Below are 16,912 nucleotides of genomic sequence, written 5' to 3'. Positions count from 1 at the left end.
ATTCATGGTGGTTAAGTCCCATTAATGGCTATTAGCCAGGATGGGTAAGGAATGGTGTCCCTTGCCTCTGTTTGTCAGAGGATGGAGATGGATGGCAGGAGAGAGATCACTTGATCATTGCCTGTTAGGTCCATTCCCTCTGGGGCACCTGACATTGGCCACTGTCGGTAGACAGGATACTGGGCTAGATGGACCTTTGGTCTGATCCGGTATGGCTGTTCTTATGTTCTAACACTGGGCACTGATTAGGGCCCCATGATGTTGGTCTGGGCCTGCAGCTGGGGAGTGGACCCTTGTCTTTTTCTTGTCTACTTTGGTTTCTTCCTACATGGGTGTTTCTACATTACTAACATGGTATCTTTTCCCTTCAGTGAATTGAAACACTTCCTCACACAGCCTCTCACTGGACATTCCCCAGAATGTAAACTTTTCTTCAGGGCTGACCTCTCTGTCTCCAGGAGTTCCACCTTTTGATCTGGGTCTCAATGATCTGGTACTGCCTGAGGATTTCCTTGTGAAGCTCTTACAGGTCTCTCTCCAACAGCAAACACTTTTCCTCACCATTTTCTTTTTTTTACCCTCAGGTGGGCCAACTCCTGCTTCTTTTTTATGGCCTGAGACAAAACATGGTTCCTGGAGAAGCGTCTCTCTTCCTTTTCTTGCAAGGCCTCTTATTTTTGAGCTTGTATGGTATTCATCTACGCAAGGACACCAGCCTGCTGGCAAGCTATTGCTGGGCTTTCCATCTCATTGCACATACTTGTTGTGTACCTCTGTCCTCTCCAGAGTCACCATCTTTAGTCCTCCAGTGTCTAAATTGTTCCAGGGGCTGAATGTTTTGCTACTTGATTTTCATAGTTATTTTCCTCTAACTGGACCTCCAGGCCTGTAAGTTTTGGTACACATTCTTCTAGTCTTTTAACTGCACTACTCATGTCCTGCAGCTCATTCTGGGTTTGCTCATTCTCAAGCTCTGGGCTTGTCCAAACCCTTCCAATTCCAACTCTTGGGGAGGTTCTCCCCTGGTATAACTCCTTTTCCACCTTGGCTTCCTGGGGGCAGGTGGCCTGGCATTTTTTGGACTCAGAGTCCAGTGGCTTTTCCCAAGCAGGCTATCCTTGATTCCATGGCTGCAAAGGGAAGACTGGTACCCGGGCGTCATTGTTCTTTCCAATTCCTGAAATTTGGTCGTCAAGTCCATATTTACTTAGCTGACCTGCAGATTTATTTTCTCAGGCTGGTTATTCACTATCTGGTGGTTGTTCTGCTCCTCTTCCAGCTGAGCCTAGCCTTGCTTCTTCTTTAGGTCTTTGACCCTAAGAACTGGCCACCCCAGCCATCAGACCATCCGTGTTGTGCAGTGCCTGGCACTTGCAGGAGAAACTTACAGCTGATAAATGTGGCATTTGGACCATCTCAGTCTTCATCTGGTTGCACCGCTACTGGAGCTTCCTCTTTAACTGCAGGGCTTCTTGGAGGCTAACCCAGATCTTCCTCTGAAGAATGTCATGTTTGTTTTCCAGTGTGTTGATTCATTCCCTCATCTTAGCTGCAATCAAATGGCTTTGCTCCTTTTCTGCACCTTTCTGTCTGTCCTCTCGTTGAAATAACCCATAAAAACAGATTGCTTTTCATCAGGTCTAACAGGTTAAAGCTTAACCGGTCCAATTGAAACTGGTATAGTGCCATGGTTGATGTAGAGGAGCGGAAATGGTTCAACTAGTTGTCCTGCTACTGTTCAATAGTGGCCTTGCAAAATCTTAAAGAATGCACTGCTTCTGGGAGCTGAGCTGAAATTTGTGGGGCAGGTACCCCAAAGGCATTGCAAGTGAAAAGTTTAGGACAGTGCTAACATAGGCACACAACAAAACTTCAACAGATTCACTCTGACTAGTGTGGATGTACTGAATGAAGCATTTGTGTTTAAGCTGTTTCAGTACAACCAGTTCAATACTCCAGAATGCACAAGGTCTAAGGGAAAGGTCAGGTGAGTACTGTGAATGCGTGAAGTGAGTGAGCAATGCTGCATTTATGTTGCTAACATGGGTGGAGCTGCTCCAATGGGTATGTGCATTGGTGGCAGATTTTAACAAAAGGGCCAAAGAACTGTGAGTGAAGTAGGCCAATATTCCAGTAATGACTGAATCAAAAATGTAATACAGAACATGAAAGAGTCTCCATAGACATCCCTGGGATTCTGTACTGGCTTGTCATAGTAGAGTTTTCCAAGCATTCTTTGTGACTGGAATCCTTCTTTGGGACCCAAGCAATTTTTTCACTTTGAATTATGGTCTGCCAGGTTCTCAAAAGCTCCTGTACTGCAAAGCTATTTTAGTGATTAAAGCAGTAAGGCTGGCAGTGAACAAACACAGTAAAGAACTTAGAAATCCCAAATCGCAAAGGACTTGTATATGGCTAGGAATACAAACAGAAGGTCTCAATAGAGTCTACTGATGATTGTGTCTCTGATTTGTGTTCTGCCAAACCAGCACTGAGAACCAGTTCCTCAAGAGTACTTGATTGTGTCAAAGAAAATATTAATTATTCTTATGACTGCTGCTCTCACTAATCAATTTGATGCAGTTTGCACTTCCACTGTGATGAGCACTTGTGACGAGTGACAAGAGGTAAAATAGAAAAATAAAACACACCAATAAGGAAAATCTTGCCAAAAAAAAACAAAAAACAAAAAACAAACAAACAAACAAAAAAAACGGGGGTGGGGTGGGGGTGAGGAAAACACCTGAAAAGATGTGTGCCAAACTTTGCCAGTGAGTTGCTTTCCTTGTGCTGTATTCCATTCCCTTTCTTCACTTGGACTTTCTCTATATAGACTGCAAGTCTCTCAGGGCAGGGACCTGTAACCCTTACTGCTGAGACTGTTTATGCAAATAAGGGCAGAAGAATCACAGCCCTTGTCTTTTTACCTCTCTATAAAGTGCCTAGAATGCTTTGTGAGCTGGTCCTACATACATGAAAAGAATTTCAAGAACAGACTTGACCATTTGATTTAAAAATAAGCCTCAAAAGTTCAGATGCGCCTCTGAACCTGCTGACCCCCTGAACAAAATTGTGCTAGAATTATGCCTAGTCATGTTTTAAATGACTTAGGAACCTTAGGAGTCCCACTGACTTTTGCTGAGACTTAGACTCCAAAAAAAGAAGAACAGGAGTACTTGTGGCACCTTAGAGACTAACAAATTTATTAGAGCATAAGCTTTCGTGGACTACAGCCCACTTCTTCGGATGCATATAAGCCCATGGCGCAATGAAGGTGAGGGCCGGCGCGCGCCGGCTGAGGTGGGATCCCGAGGCCACTGATTCGCGGAGGGCGCACCACCGGCCCGTCTCGCCCGCCCCGTCGGGGAGGTGGAGCATGAGCGTCCGAAGAAGTGGGCTGTAGTCCACGAAAGCTTATGCTCTAATAAATTTGTTAGTCTCTAAGGTGCCACAAGTACTCCTGTTCTTCTTTTTGCGGATACAGACTAACACGGCTGTTACTCTGAAATTAGACTCCAAAGTTACTTAAGCACTTTTGAAAATTTAACTCCATGTCTACATTACGAAATTAGGTTGAATTTATAGAAGTCGGTTGTTTAGAAATCGTTTTTATAAGGTAGGTTGTGTGTGTCCCCACACAAAATGCTCTAAGTGCATTAAGTCAGCGGACTGCGTCCACAGTACCGAGACTAGCGTCGACTTCCGGAGCATTGCACTGTGGTAGCTATCCCACAGTTCCCACAGTCTCTGACGCCCATTGGAATTCTGGGTTGAGATCCCAATGCCTGATGGGGCAAAAACAGTGTTGCGGGTGATTCTGGGTACATGTCGTCAGGCCCCACCCTCTCTCCCTCCCTGCCGTGAAAGCAATGGCAGACAATCGTTTCGTGTCTTTTTTCAGCCCAGTCGCCATAGCTCTGGGATCATGGAGCCCGCTCAGATCACCACGGCAATTATGAGCACTTTAAACACCACGCGCATTATCCTGGAGTATATGCAGGACCAGAACCTGCCAAGGCAAAACCAGGCAAGGAGGCGACAGCAGCGCGGTGACGAGAGTGATGAGGAAATAGACATGGACATAGACCTCCCACAAAGTACGGGCCCCAGCAATGTGCAAATCATGGTGTTAATGGGGCAGGTTCATGCCATTGAACGCCGATTCTGGGCCAGGGAAACAAGCACAGACTGGTGGGACCGCATAGTGTTGCAGGTGTGGGACGATTCCCAGTGGCTGCGAAACTTTTGCATGCGTAAGGGCACTTTCATGGAACTTTCCTGAGTTGCTTTCCCCTGCCCTGAAGCACCAGAATACCAAGATGAGAGCAGCCCTCACAGTTGAGAAGCAAGTGGCAATAGCCCTTTGGAAGCTTGCAATGCCAGACAGCTACTGGTCAGTCGGGAATCAATTTGGAGTGGGTAAATCTATTGTGGAGTCTGCTGTGATCCAAGTAGCCAACGCAATCAAAGAGCTGATGGTATCAAGGGTAGTGACTCTGGGAAATGTGCAGGTCATAGTGGATGGCTTTGCTGCAATGGGATTCCCTAACTGTGGTGGGGTGATAGACGGAACCCATATCCCTATCTTGGCACCGGAGCACCAAGCCAGCAAGTACATAAACCGCAAGGGGTACTTTTCAATGCTGCTGCAAGCACTAGTGGATCACAAGGGACGTTTCACTGACATCAAAGCGGGATGGCCGGGAAAGGTACATGATGCTCGCGTCTTCAGGAACTCTGGTCTGCTTCAAAAGCTGCAGGAAGGTACTTTCTTCCCAGACCAGAAAATAACCATTGGGGATGTTAAAATGCCTATAGTCATCCTGGGGGACCAAGCCTACCCTTTAATGCCATGGCTCATGAAGCCATACACAGGCAGCCTGGACAGTAGTCAGGACTTGTTCAACTATAGGCTGAGCAAGTGCAGAATGGTGGTAAAATGTGCATTTGGACGTTTAAAAGCGCACTGGCGCAGTTTACTGACTCGGTTAGACCTCAGCGAAACCAATATTCCCATTGTTATTACTGCTTGCTGTGCACTCCACAATATCTGTGAGAGAAGGGGGAGATATTTATGGTGGGGTGGGAGGTTGAGGCAAATCGCTGGCCGCTGATTACGCGCAGCCAGACACCAGGGCGGTTAGACGAGCACAGCAGGGCGCGGTGCGCATCAGAGAAGCTTTGAAAACCAGTTTCATGACTGGCCAGGCTACGGTGTGAAAGTTCTGTTTGTTTCTCCTTGATGAACCCCTCTCCTCCCCCGGTTCACTCTGCTTGCCTGTAAGCTAACCACCTTCCCCTCCCCCCTTCGATCACCGCTTGCAGAGGCAATAAAGTCATTGTTACTTCACATTCATGCATTCTTTATTAATTCATCACACAAATAGGGGGATAACTCCCAAGGTAGCCCGGGAGGGGTGGAGGAGGAGGGAAGCGCCGGGTGGGGTGCGGGAGGAGATAAGGACAAGGACACACTGCAGTTTAAAACTTATTGAATGCCAGCTTTCTGTTGCTTGGGCAATCCTCTGGGGTGGAGTGGCTGGGTGGCCGGAGGCCCCCCCACCACGTTCTTGGGTGTCTGGGTGAGGAGGCTATGGAACTTGAGGAGGAGGGCTGTTGGTTACACAGGGGCTGTAGCAGCGATCTGTGCTTCTGCTGCCTTTCCTGCAGCTCAACCATATGCTGGAGCATATCAGTTTGATGCTCCAGCAGCCGGAGCATCGACTCTTGCCTTCTGTCAGCAATCTGACACCACCTATCCTCTTCAGCCCACCACTTGCTGTCTTCAGCCCACAATTCAGCCCGCCACTTCTCCTCACGTTCATATTGTGCTTTTCTGCACTCTGACATTGTCTGCCTCCATGCAGTCTGCTGTGCTCTGTCAGCATGGGAGGACATCTGGAGCTCCAAGAACATGTCATCCCGAGTGCGCCTTTTTCACCTTCTAATCTTCACTAGCCTCTGCGAAGGAGAGACATTTGCAGCTGGTGGACGAGAAGGGAGAGGTGATAGTTAAAAAGACACATTTTAGAGAACCATGGGTACACTCTTTCACGTTAAATCTTGCTGTTCACATTACACAGCACATGTGCTTTCGTTACAAGGTCACATTTTTCCTCTTATATTGAGGGCCTGCCGATTTGGTGTGAGAGATCACTCACACAGTGCCAGGCAACAGAATTTGGCTTGCAGGCACCCATGGTAAGCCACAGTCTTTTGGTTTTTTTAACCTTTATAACATGTGGGAATGGTTTCAAACAGCAGCACCCTCATTTCCCATACCAAGCGGCCGTTGGGTTGGCCATTTAAAATGGGTTTGCAATTTAAAAGGAGGGTCTGCGGTTTCCAGGTTAACCTGCAGCACAAACCCAACTAATCCCCCTCCCCTCCCCCAACACCCAATTCTCTGGGATGATCACTAACAGGGGGAACATTTCTGTTCAGCAGAGCAGAAACGGACACCTCTGAATGTCCCCTTAATAAAATCACCCTATTTCAACCAGGTGACCATGAATGATATCACTCTCTTGAGGATAACAAAGAGAGATAAGGGATGGATGTTGTCTACATGCCAGCAAACACTGGGAACATACACTGCCATGCTTTGTTATGCAATGATTCCAGACTACGTGCTACTGACCTGGCGTGGTAAAGTGTCCTACCATGGAGGACGGAATAAGGCAGACCTCCCCAGAAACCTTTTGCAAAGGCTTTGGGAGTATATCAAGACGAGTTTTCTGGAGATGTCCCTGGAGGATTTCTGCTCCATCCCCATACACATTAACAGCCTTTTCCAGCAGCTGTACTGGCCACGAATGCCAGGGCAAATTAATCATTAAACACGCTTGCTTTTAAACCATGTGTAATATTTACAAAGGTACACTCACCAGAGGTCCCTTGTGTGCCCTCAGGGTCTGGGAGCACGCCTTGGGTGGGTTTGGGGGTTACTGGTTCCAGGTCCAGGGTGAAAAACGTGTCCTGGCTGTTGGGGAAACTGGTTTCTCCGCTTCCTTGCTGTGAGCTATCTACAATGTCTTCATCATCATCTTCCTCGTCCCCAAAACCCGCTTCCATGTTTCGTGATTCTCCATTGATGGAGTCAAAGCACAGGGTTGGGGTAATGGTGGCTGCACCCCCTAGCATGGCATGCAGCTCAGCATAGAAGCGGCATGTCTGCGGCTCTGCCCCGGACCTTCCGTTTGCCTCTCTGGCTTTGTGGTAGGCTTGCCTTAGCTTCTTAATTTTCACGTGGCCCTGTTATGGCCTCTGTCCTTCATTCCCTTTGAGACTTTTTCTAATGTTTTGGCATTTTGTTTACTGCTACGGAGTTCAGCTAGCACTGATTCATCTCCCCATATGGCGAGCAGATTCCGTACCTCCCGTTTGGTCCATGCTGGAGCTCTTTTGCGATCCTGGGACTCCATCATGGTTTCCTGTACTGATGAGCTCTGCGTGTTCACCTGGGCTCTCCACCACGCTGGGCAAACAGGAAATTCAAAATTTTGCAGGCCTTTTCCTGTCTAGCTGGCCAGTGCTGTCCAGAGCAGTCACAATGGAGCACTCTGGGATAGCTCCCGGAGGCCAATACCGTCAAATTGCATCCCCACTACCCCAAATCCGACCCGCAAAGGCCGGTTTCAGCGCTAATACCCTCGTCGGAGGTGGACTAAAGAAATTGATTTAAAGAGCCCTTTAAGTCGAAAAAAAGGGCTTCGTCATGTGGATGGGTCCAAGCTTAAATCAAGGTAACGCTGCTAAATTCGACCTAAAATCGTAGTGTAGACCAGGCCAAAGACTGAACTGATTTAACTAAACTGGTTTAGAAATGGGTTTAGTTAAATTAGTGCAACCCCTTGTATGGAACGCTTTGTTCAGTTCAAGAGTGCCTTGTATCAATTTAGCTTAAGTCAGGAAGGAATCAGCTTAAGGAGAGATCAGCCTCTTTCATGAGCTGACAGCACTTCAGTCTTCCGGTGAGGTCAGGAAACAGTATGTCTACACAGCACAGAGAATCAAGTCTCCCAGCCTAGGTTGACAGACTTGGGTTAGCGGGGCTCGCACTAGTGCTCTAAATAGCTGTATAGCTGTGAAAATAGCTCAGGCGCTAAAGCCTCAGGTTGGGAGTGGTCTTTCGAGCCTGAGCTCCAGCCCAGCCCGCAACTTCAAAGTGAGTCTATGCAGCTATTTTTAGAGCGCGAGTCTGTTGCCTCTGGCTGGGAGGCTCACTGCTCCGGGGCACGGACAAACACCTACAGAGGCTAACGAAATGAAATGAAATACAGTGCAGAACTCAGACAAACTTTTGGAACGGTTTGGTTCAGGTTCATCTTGGGTTTTAGGAGATGTTTGGGTCCCTTCTTTGGCATGAATACATTCAGTCATCCCCAAGGGCTATTTATTTTATTATAAACACCCAAATATGTGCTGAATATTTTACAGGACAAACATCAGTCAAAATAAACCAGTGATGCATTTTGGATTGCTAGATTCCTACCATGAGTTGCATATGGTGTGTAAGTAGCCCATGTATTTTCTGGAATGTGCGTTTTGCTCAGAGACCTTTGCTCTTTTTGGCATCCTTTAAATCTCCTCATTCATTCATGACAGTTATGCTATCCCCATCCTCCTTGTTCCCAGTGGACAGGATTTAATGTGCTAACCCCTCTGAGAGTTGTCAGGGAACGAGAGATGATCAGTGTACAGCTCCATAATCTCTCACTTCAGAATTCCACTCAGCACTTCAATGACTGTATTTATGCACTGCCCAGTATGGCACAGTTCCTTCCTACATGAAGCATGAGGACTGCAGCCCAGCATCGGGTGGATAATACAGGGATAACAATTGATCTGGCTTGATGAATGAGAGGATGCATGAACTCACTCTGAGATCAATGTGTGGTCTACCAGGGCTGTCTGCAGTCATACGCCAAATCAAGACAGGCTCATTCTGATCCTCACACTTCCATTATAAACATTCTTTCCTAAGCATGTGTATGAGCTCGTAAAGCAAACACTTCAGGAAGCAACAAACAAAATATCCTGTTATCTCTACGTTCAGCTTTCACTTGACCCTGGGAAGACCATATAATGAGTGCAACAGAATGAAGAGCAAAGATTCCGATTACCCACGGTCATTATTTTAACTGACATATGCTTCCTGCTCAGGCACATTGAGATGTGTACACATGAAGCAAGCAGCAAGAACCCAGGTGCTGCAGACACATTTACTACTATGCAGCCAGTGTGCAGAAGACACTATTACTACGCAAGTCACAGGCAAAGAGCTAGGCCTAGAAACCCGTCGCTTCAGCTCAGACAGCAAAGGCCTCGGCTACCTGAGCTTAAGGAGAGCACCTCTAGTTTGCACTGCTGGTAATTCCCTTAGCTTCCCTTAGGGTACATCTACACTACAGGGGGGAGTCGATTTAAGATACGCAAATTCAGCTACGTGAATAGCGTAGCTGAATTCGACGTATCGCAGCCGACTTACCCCGCTGTGAGGACGGCGGCAAAATCGACTTCTGCGGCTTTCTGTCGGCGGCGCTTACTCCCACCTCCGCTGGTGGAGTAAGAGCGCCAATTTGGGGATCGATTGTCGCGTCCCAACGGGACGCGATAAATCGATCCCCGAGAGGTCGATTTCTACCCGCCGATTCAGGCGGGTAGTGTAGACCTAGCCTAAGTCACAGGACACCACCACTCACTCAGACAACACCAGGAAATTGGAGCAGGAAAGTTTTTGCACTTCCTGAGGGCCTCATTCATCACAATGGTCTGTCAGTTTTACTAACTTTACTGTGGTGACTCAGTTCCCGGATCTTTGAGTGAGATTATTCAATTAGAACAATTGATTCATTTGGAACAGGAGACACAGGGAACACAGTAAAAGGTTTTGGTGTGTTGCTGTAAGTTAGCTCTGAAGAATCTGATAAAAGGAGCCATGTTTAGCACACCTTCCAGGGCTATTCATTGAAACAAACCAATCCGATTCTGAAGCCTAGCTCAACACATTATACACAAAGGGTGATGTTCATATGAGGTGAGCCTGGCCGGTGAGATGATCTTCTGCACCATGCAGAGGGGCTGTGTGTGGGCTCTGCAGGCAGAGTGGCCGCACAGAGGTGTGTATGCATCCCCTATGTCTCACACAATGGGCATCTGGGACAGCCTACATCAACTAAACAGAACTAATGCTCCCAGTATCCTACTAATCTGGTACAGAAGGGCTGAGATTACCTTTGTAGGTACGTACATGTCCCTCATCACTGCAGTATCCAAGCACCTCACAATCATCAGTGCTACCATGAGGTAGGGAAGTATCATCTCCATTTTACAACGAGGAACTGAGGCACTGATTTACAGTAGAACCTCAGCGTTACGAGCATCTCGGAATGGAGGTTGTGTGGAACTCTGAAATGTTTGTAACTGAACAAAACGTTATGGTGGTTCTTTCAAAAGTTTATAACTGAACATTGACATAATACAGCTTTGAAACTTTACTATGCAGAAGGAAAATGCTGCTTTTAATCACCTTAATTTAAATGAAACAAGCACAGAGACACAGGAGCGGCACCAGGGTTTTTGTCACCCTAGGCGGCAGCGCTCCTCCTCTGAGCATTCAGGGGGCCTGGGATCTTCGGTGGTGGGGGTCCTTCCGCTCTGCATCTTCGGGGCACTTCGGCGGCGGGTCCCGGAGTGAGTGAAGGACCCGCTGCCGAATTTCTGCCGAAGACCCGGAGCAGAAGGACCGTCCCTCAAATCCTGCCGCCCTAGGCGACTGCCTAAAGTCACCTAGTGGAAGCGCCAGCCCTGCAGAGACAGTTTCCTTACCTTGTCAAATCTTTTTTTTGTTTGTTTTTTTTTGTTTTAAACCTTTCCCTTTATTTTTTAGTAGTACTGTATTTGTGCTTTTTTGGTCTTTGCTGCTGCCTGATTGTGTACTTCCAGTTCCAAATGGGGTGCATGGTTGACCGGTCAGTTCGTAACTCTGGTGTTCATAACTCTGAAGTTCTACTTGTAATTAAGTGATTCACTGAAGGTCAGACTAGGAGCCCTTGGCTGAGCTAGAAATTCAACCCCGACCTTCCGAGTTCCAGGTCACTACCCCATCCACTACAACATCCTTCCCACCTCCGCGCTAGTCCAGTATAGGTGGATACAGCAGTCACAGGAGTCTGCGCAGCATGACTCAGGGTTGGGACCGCGCATCCCTATCTGCTCGACACTCCATCTTCAGGGAGCCAGAATACCGAGCTGTAGGTGGGTGGAGTGAATTTCACCCATAGCAAATTCCTTCTCACCATACCACAATGAGCCTTGGGCAACAAAGCATTCATCCGGCACCTTCAACACATGGAGAGGAACCTGTGCTTTAATTATGCTGTATATTACATAAAGTGTGTTTCACAAAGGCCAAAAGTCCTCTGCTATAGTAAATCAAATAAGCAAGGCAATGAATAATACCCAGTAACAAGATTAGCTTAGTGTACTGAGTATTATTTACCTTGAATGGGGCATTTTATATGGGAACAATTCACAACAAATCCATTAAAAAAGATGATTGGGATTAGAGAATGTGTTCCACGTTTGACGCTGATCAGATTGTTCCCTAGTCTTTCTAGTTAAGTCTCCACTGTGACTGAGGGTAGGAGGAAGCAGATACTCATTTATGCTACCCCAGGAGGCTTTTCTTCGTGGCAATCAGCACACCTCTTTGGAAGAGGTGCTAGGGTTCAGAGTGCATTCTGCTGATCATCACCACGCTCAATGAACTCTATCCTGCTGGATTGTTAGAGGGGTAGAAGACTGGATGATTGCAGAGACAACTTGTTTCCAAAATGTGATCGATGAGCATAGAAGTGCAATTATAAGGCCCAAGGAAATGAAGCTCTTACTATTGTCATTACAGACTTGTCCTTACCAGGGGGAAATCTAAACGAGGGGCTTTGCGGGAAACAATGGCCATTAACATTTAAAACGCTGAGTCTTGGAGGTCTAGTTTCTCAGTGAGGCTCTGTTATGGGATGATCATTGCTTTGATAAATGCACCAGTATGAAGGGAAACATTTGGATAGTTAAACATCTCACAAGATCCTGTGAGGGAGGGGGAAGGAAGAACTATTATCTCCACTTTGGAACTGAGGCTGGGTCTACACTATCCGCCTGAATCGGCGGGTAGAAATCGACCTCTGGGGGATTGATTTATCGCGTCCCGTTGGGACGCAACAGTCGATCCCCGAATCGACGCTCTTACTTCACCAGCGGAGGTGGGAGTAAGCGCCGTCGACGGGAAGCCGCAGAGGTCGATTTTGCCGCCGTCCTCACAGCGGGGTAAGTTGACTGCAATACGTCGAATTCAGCTACGCTATTCACGTAGCTGAATTTGCGTATCTTAAATCGACACCCCCCCCCTTTAGTGTAGATGTAGCCTGAGACACAAAGAGATTAAGACCCAGATCCTCACAAGGTATATGATTCTAGTGGAAGTTAGGAACCTGAATGCTCATGAGGAGCCTGGCCTAACTGACTTGCCCAAGGTCTCACACAAAGTCTATGGAAAAGCAGAGAACTGAACATCTCAGCACATATCCTAGGTCCTCTGTCTCTACAGAGCCACTCTCATTTTCTTTACATCCAGGTGGGTTAGCAAGGTACCCGCAAAAATGAGTCAGCAAAACACACAACACTTTTCAGCAGGCTAATCACAAGAGGTTTCCAAGCCAACAGTATCATTCTGTTACAAAGTTAAGCCAACTTTTGCTTCTTGAAAAAGATTTGCATTTTAAAACATAAGAACAGCCATACTGAGTCATTCCAATGGTCTATCTCTCCCAGTGCCTTATCTTGACTAATATGGTGATGGACCTAACCTCCATAACCTTATCTAATTCTTATGTGACTCCAGTTGTACTTTTGGCCTTCACAACATCCCCTGGCAATGAGTTCCGCAGGTTGACTGTGTGTTGTGTGAAGAAATTCTTCCTTAGGTTTGCTTTAAACCAGCTGCCTAGTAATTTAATTGGGTGGCCCCTGATTCTTGTGTTATGTGAAGGGGTAAATAACACTTCCTTATTCACGTTCTCCACACCGGTCATGATTTTATAGACCTCTATCGTATCCCCCCCTTCAGGCATCTCTTTTAAAAGCTGAACAGTCCCAGTCCTTATAATCTCTCCACAGATGGAAGCTGTTCCATATTACTTAGGCAGAGGTTCACATCAGTTCTTTCTTCATCCAATCCAATTCACTGCAGTGAGAGCCAGCACAGGCTATGTTTAACATAAATACAGCTGGCACCAAGCTAAATGTTCTCATACCTTGGGGAAGTTTTGAATGGGACTGAGGCCAAATCTTATAGTTCAGCCCCATTGCTAGACACAGCTAGGGGTGCAAAGTGGATGTACACTGAGCGGAAAGCTTTTAGGCCAGAACTATTTCCTGGCTTGGACTTGTTGATATGTTTGTTCTATATGTCTATATTCTGTACTGAGCAGGTACAATATTAACATTATACAGTATAACACACCATCCTGTAAGGGGTGGGAGAGTCACAACATTTTTTACAACTGAGCTGTAAATACACTGCTCCTGTGTTAGGCCAAGCACAGTTCTGAGTGTAAGTTAACAAAACCACCCAGATTGCTTTGCACTCTCTTTTCCAGACAAGCACATGGCTTGTTAGTTGCTATGCTTGCCTCCATTTCTTTTGTTTTTTAGAAGAGACACCATTATGCAGAGTCTATACAGTAGGGTTGCCAACTTTCTAATTGGAAAAAACTAAATACCCTTGCCCAGCCCTCTGCCCCGCCCCTGCCTACTTCATTCCCCCTCACTCTGTTGCTCACTCTCTCCCACCTTCACTCACTTGCACTGTGCTGGGGCAAGAGGTTGGTGTGCAGGAGTGGGTGAGAGCTCCAGGTGGTGATGCAGGCTCTGGGGTGGGACCAGAAATGAGGGGTTCAGGGTGTGGCAGGGGGTTCTGGACTGGGACAGGGAGTTGGGGTGTGGGAGGGGGTGAGGGCTCTGGCTGGGGGCGCAGGCTCTGGGGTAGGGCTGGGGATGAGGAGTTTGGGGTGGGAGGAGGCTCAAGACTGGGCATGGGGTTTGGGTGCAGGAGGGGGTGTGGGTTCTGGGAGGGAGTTTAGGTGCAGGAGGTGGTTCCGACCTGGGGCAGGGGATTGGGGTGCGGGAGAGGGTTTGGGCTCCCGCTGGGCGGTGCTTACCTCAGGCGGCTCCCGGAAGCGGCCAGCGTGTCCCTGTGGCCCCTAAGGGGAGAGGCCCGGGGGCTCTGCGTGCTGCCCACACCTGCAGGCACCGCCCCCACAGCTCCCATTGGCCGTATTTCCTGGCCAATGGGAGCTGCAGAGCCTGTGCTTGGGGCAGTGGCAGCGTGCTGAGCCTCCCTACGCTGCCGACTGGGACTTTTAGCAGCCTGGTCAGTAGTGCTGACTGGAGCTGCCAGGGTCCCTTTTCGACCAGGCATTCCGGTTGAAAACCAGACGCCTGGCAATCCTACTATACAGGCCAGCTGAGTGCAGTGGAGTATAAAACAAGCAGCATCAGCTTCCATTCCTGTGCGCAGCGTCAGATGCAAACACTTTTCTCACTGTTGAGTTTCCAGCTGTGTCATCTATAACAAACACAATTGAACTCCAACTGCTGCTGTTTCCCTTTTCTGGAAAAATAGGCAATTTTCAGTAGGTCCTTTATAAATTAGATTATTTTATGTGCAGAGTTAATCCTATTCCCATTTAAGCACCTTAATCCTGCCTCAGCATGGAGAGAGTGATGAGATGACCTCTTGAGGTCCCTTCCAGCCCTATATTTCTATTATCTTTATGCAGAAAACAGTATAAGTGGAACATTTCTTCTTGCCACACACACGCCCCCCCCCCCAAACAATAATCATTACAACGTCCTTTTTGGGCCAGATTCTGAGGCCTTTACTCAAACTGAATAGTACTTTACTCCATGTGTTGCTGCATCACTTTCAATGGGCCTATTTGTGGAGTAAGGTGCTACAAAACTGGAGCAAGGCTACCAGAATTTGGCCCTATACTTTTGGTTTCCCAAACACCTATTGCACCCTCTCCACTATATCGAATGTAAGAATCTGTATGTCCTGCAAAATCAGAGAGGATAACTGCTAGCGCTGGCAATGCAAGATCTAGCTATACGTACTTCCAAGAAGTATGCAGGGCCTATTTCTACCACCGATATCTATTACAGGACTTGGAGCCCAATTCATGTTGCCTTGCACCTTGTATTGTCATTTAAACCAGTGCATGGCGAATGCAAAGTGGGTGTACAATGCTACAGTTAGGAGCTGGTAGTGTTTTACACTCATTTTGCACTGGTTCAGGGCAAGAGAGAATGGGACTTGTCCCCGTGCATTGTTTAGGCCTTATCTACACGCAAATTTGCACTGGTGTAGTTAAACCCCTGAGTGGGCACTCTTATTTTGGTTTAAGAGCAGCTTATTTGGGGTTATCTTAAACCTGTTTCTAATCAAGTTCAACTAAACTGAAATAAGCCTGGGTTAAACCAAAATGAGAACGTCCACACAGCCTTTTGCACTGGTTTCATGTCACACCTTAGATTACATTAGTGCTCCTTTGAAAATAGACAAGCCCTTAGTATCACAAGCGGTTCCAGTGGGACTAAGCAGGAAGTCCTGAAGTATATTTTTGCAGGATTGGGCCCTTAATTTCTTCCACATATTTAATGTGCTCCAGAAAACTACTGATGCAACACAGGCAAAAATGCCAACGTTATGTTAGTCATTAAGAAATAATGTCACTTTTCAATGCTTTTAAAAACATTTTAGAAAAAAAAATCACTTCTCTCAGAAATACGCTCATGGTAATAATTTATGGAGACTGCAGTCTGTCTGATGCAAGGAACATATTTTTCTATACACCAGCTTTCTACCCAGTGCCATGCTATTGTTCTAGCAGCTTTTAGACCTGACCCCAACTCCATTATCTGCTCGTCAAGTCAATGCTGGAACCAGATGGATCTTCAGTCATCACTTGCCTCCAGGCTTGCTTGATCCGGTGTGTAATTTTAATTCAATAACTATAATCTTGGCACTATAAAAAGCTTTAAAGTAATAATTCTCCAATTCAATAGTCTGACTGTGTATCTGCATAATAAAATGAATTATTTTATATTGACAGTCAAGGGAGTGGAAAGATTTTTCTAAAGTCTTCTTGGCAAGAACCTTAAGAAGGAGACTGAGGCTCCAATTCTTTACATTGGGGCCTCCTTTCATTAATCAACAATTAACTTGGAGTCTTTTCATCACTCTTATTAATAGCATTCCACTCCCACTGGAGCATGCATGGACTGCTGCAACAGAAAATTTAATGAAGACCACTTGCCGTCCAATACAAGAGCAAAGGTGAAGGATCAACAGTCCAAGAGAAGGAAGAAAAGTAGTGAATTCTCAGTACAACAAAATCAAATTAACTTAGGGCCAGGCAAACTATAGCTGAGAACACATTTCTAGGTTTAGATCTAGATCATTTTAGACCACTCCGTCTAGAAATGCAGTCCCTGCACCATCCTTCTAGCTGTAGAGAGAGGAGACCAAGTTTTTGCTGCTGATTAACTGTAACAAAAGGCAATTTCTATTCCTTTATCATGGAAGGCTCACATAGAAACAAATATAATGGTCACTAGTGCATTGCTTGCACATTTTAAAAATTATACAGGTTTACATCATTCAAATTAGACACGGAACTCTGGTGAATGGCCAGAGCACCCTTCAGTTCTGCAAAGTTTAGGCAGCTGAGCTCAGATTCGAGAGTTAGTACCTGCCACAGAGAAAGTGAATAAGACAGTATGTGTGAGTGTCTGGGGCAGCCAAAAGGATAACAAAGACAGGCATCCAAACAGCAAAATTCTTCCC

Source organism: Malaclemys terrapin, chromosome 2, assembly GCF_027887155.1.
Source record: "Malaclemys terrapin pileata isolate rMalTer1 chromosome 2, rMalTer1.hap1, whole genome shotgun sequence".
Classification (NCBI taxonomy): Eukaryota; Metazoa; Chordata; order Testudines; family Emydidae; genus Malaclemys; species Malaclemys terrapin.
Note: the sequence above shows the minus strand (reverse complement) of the source record.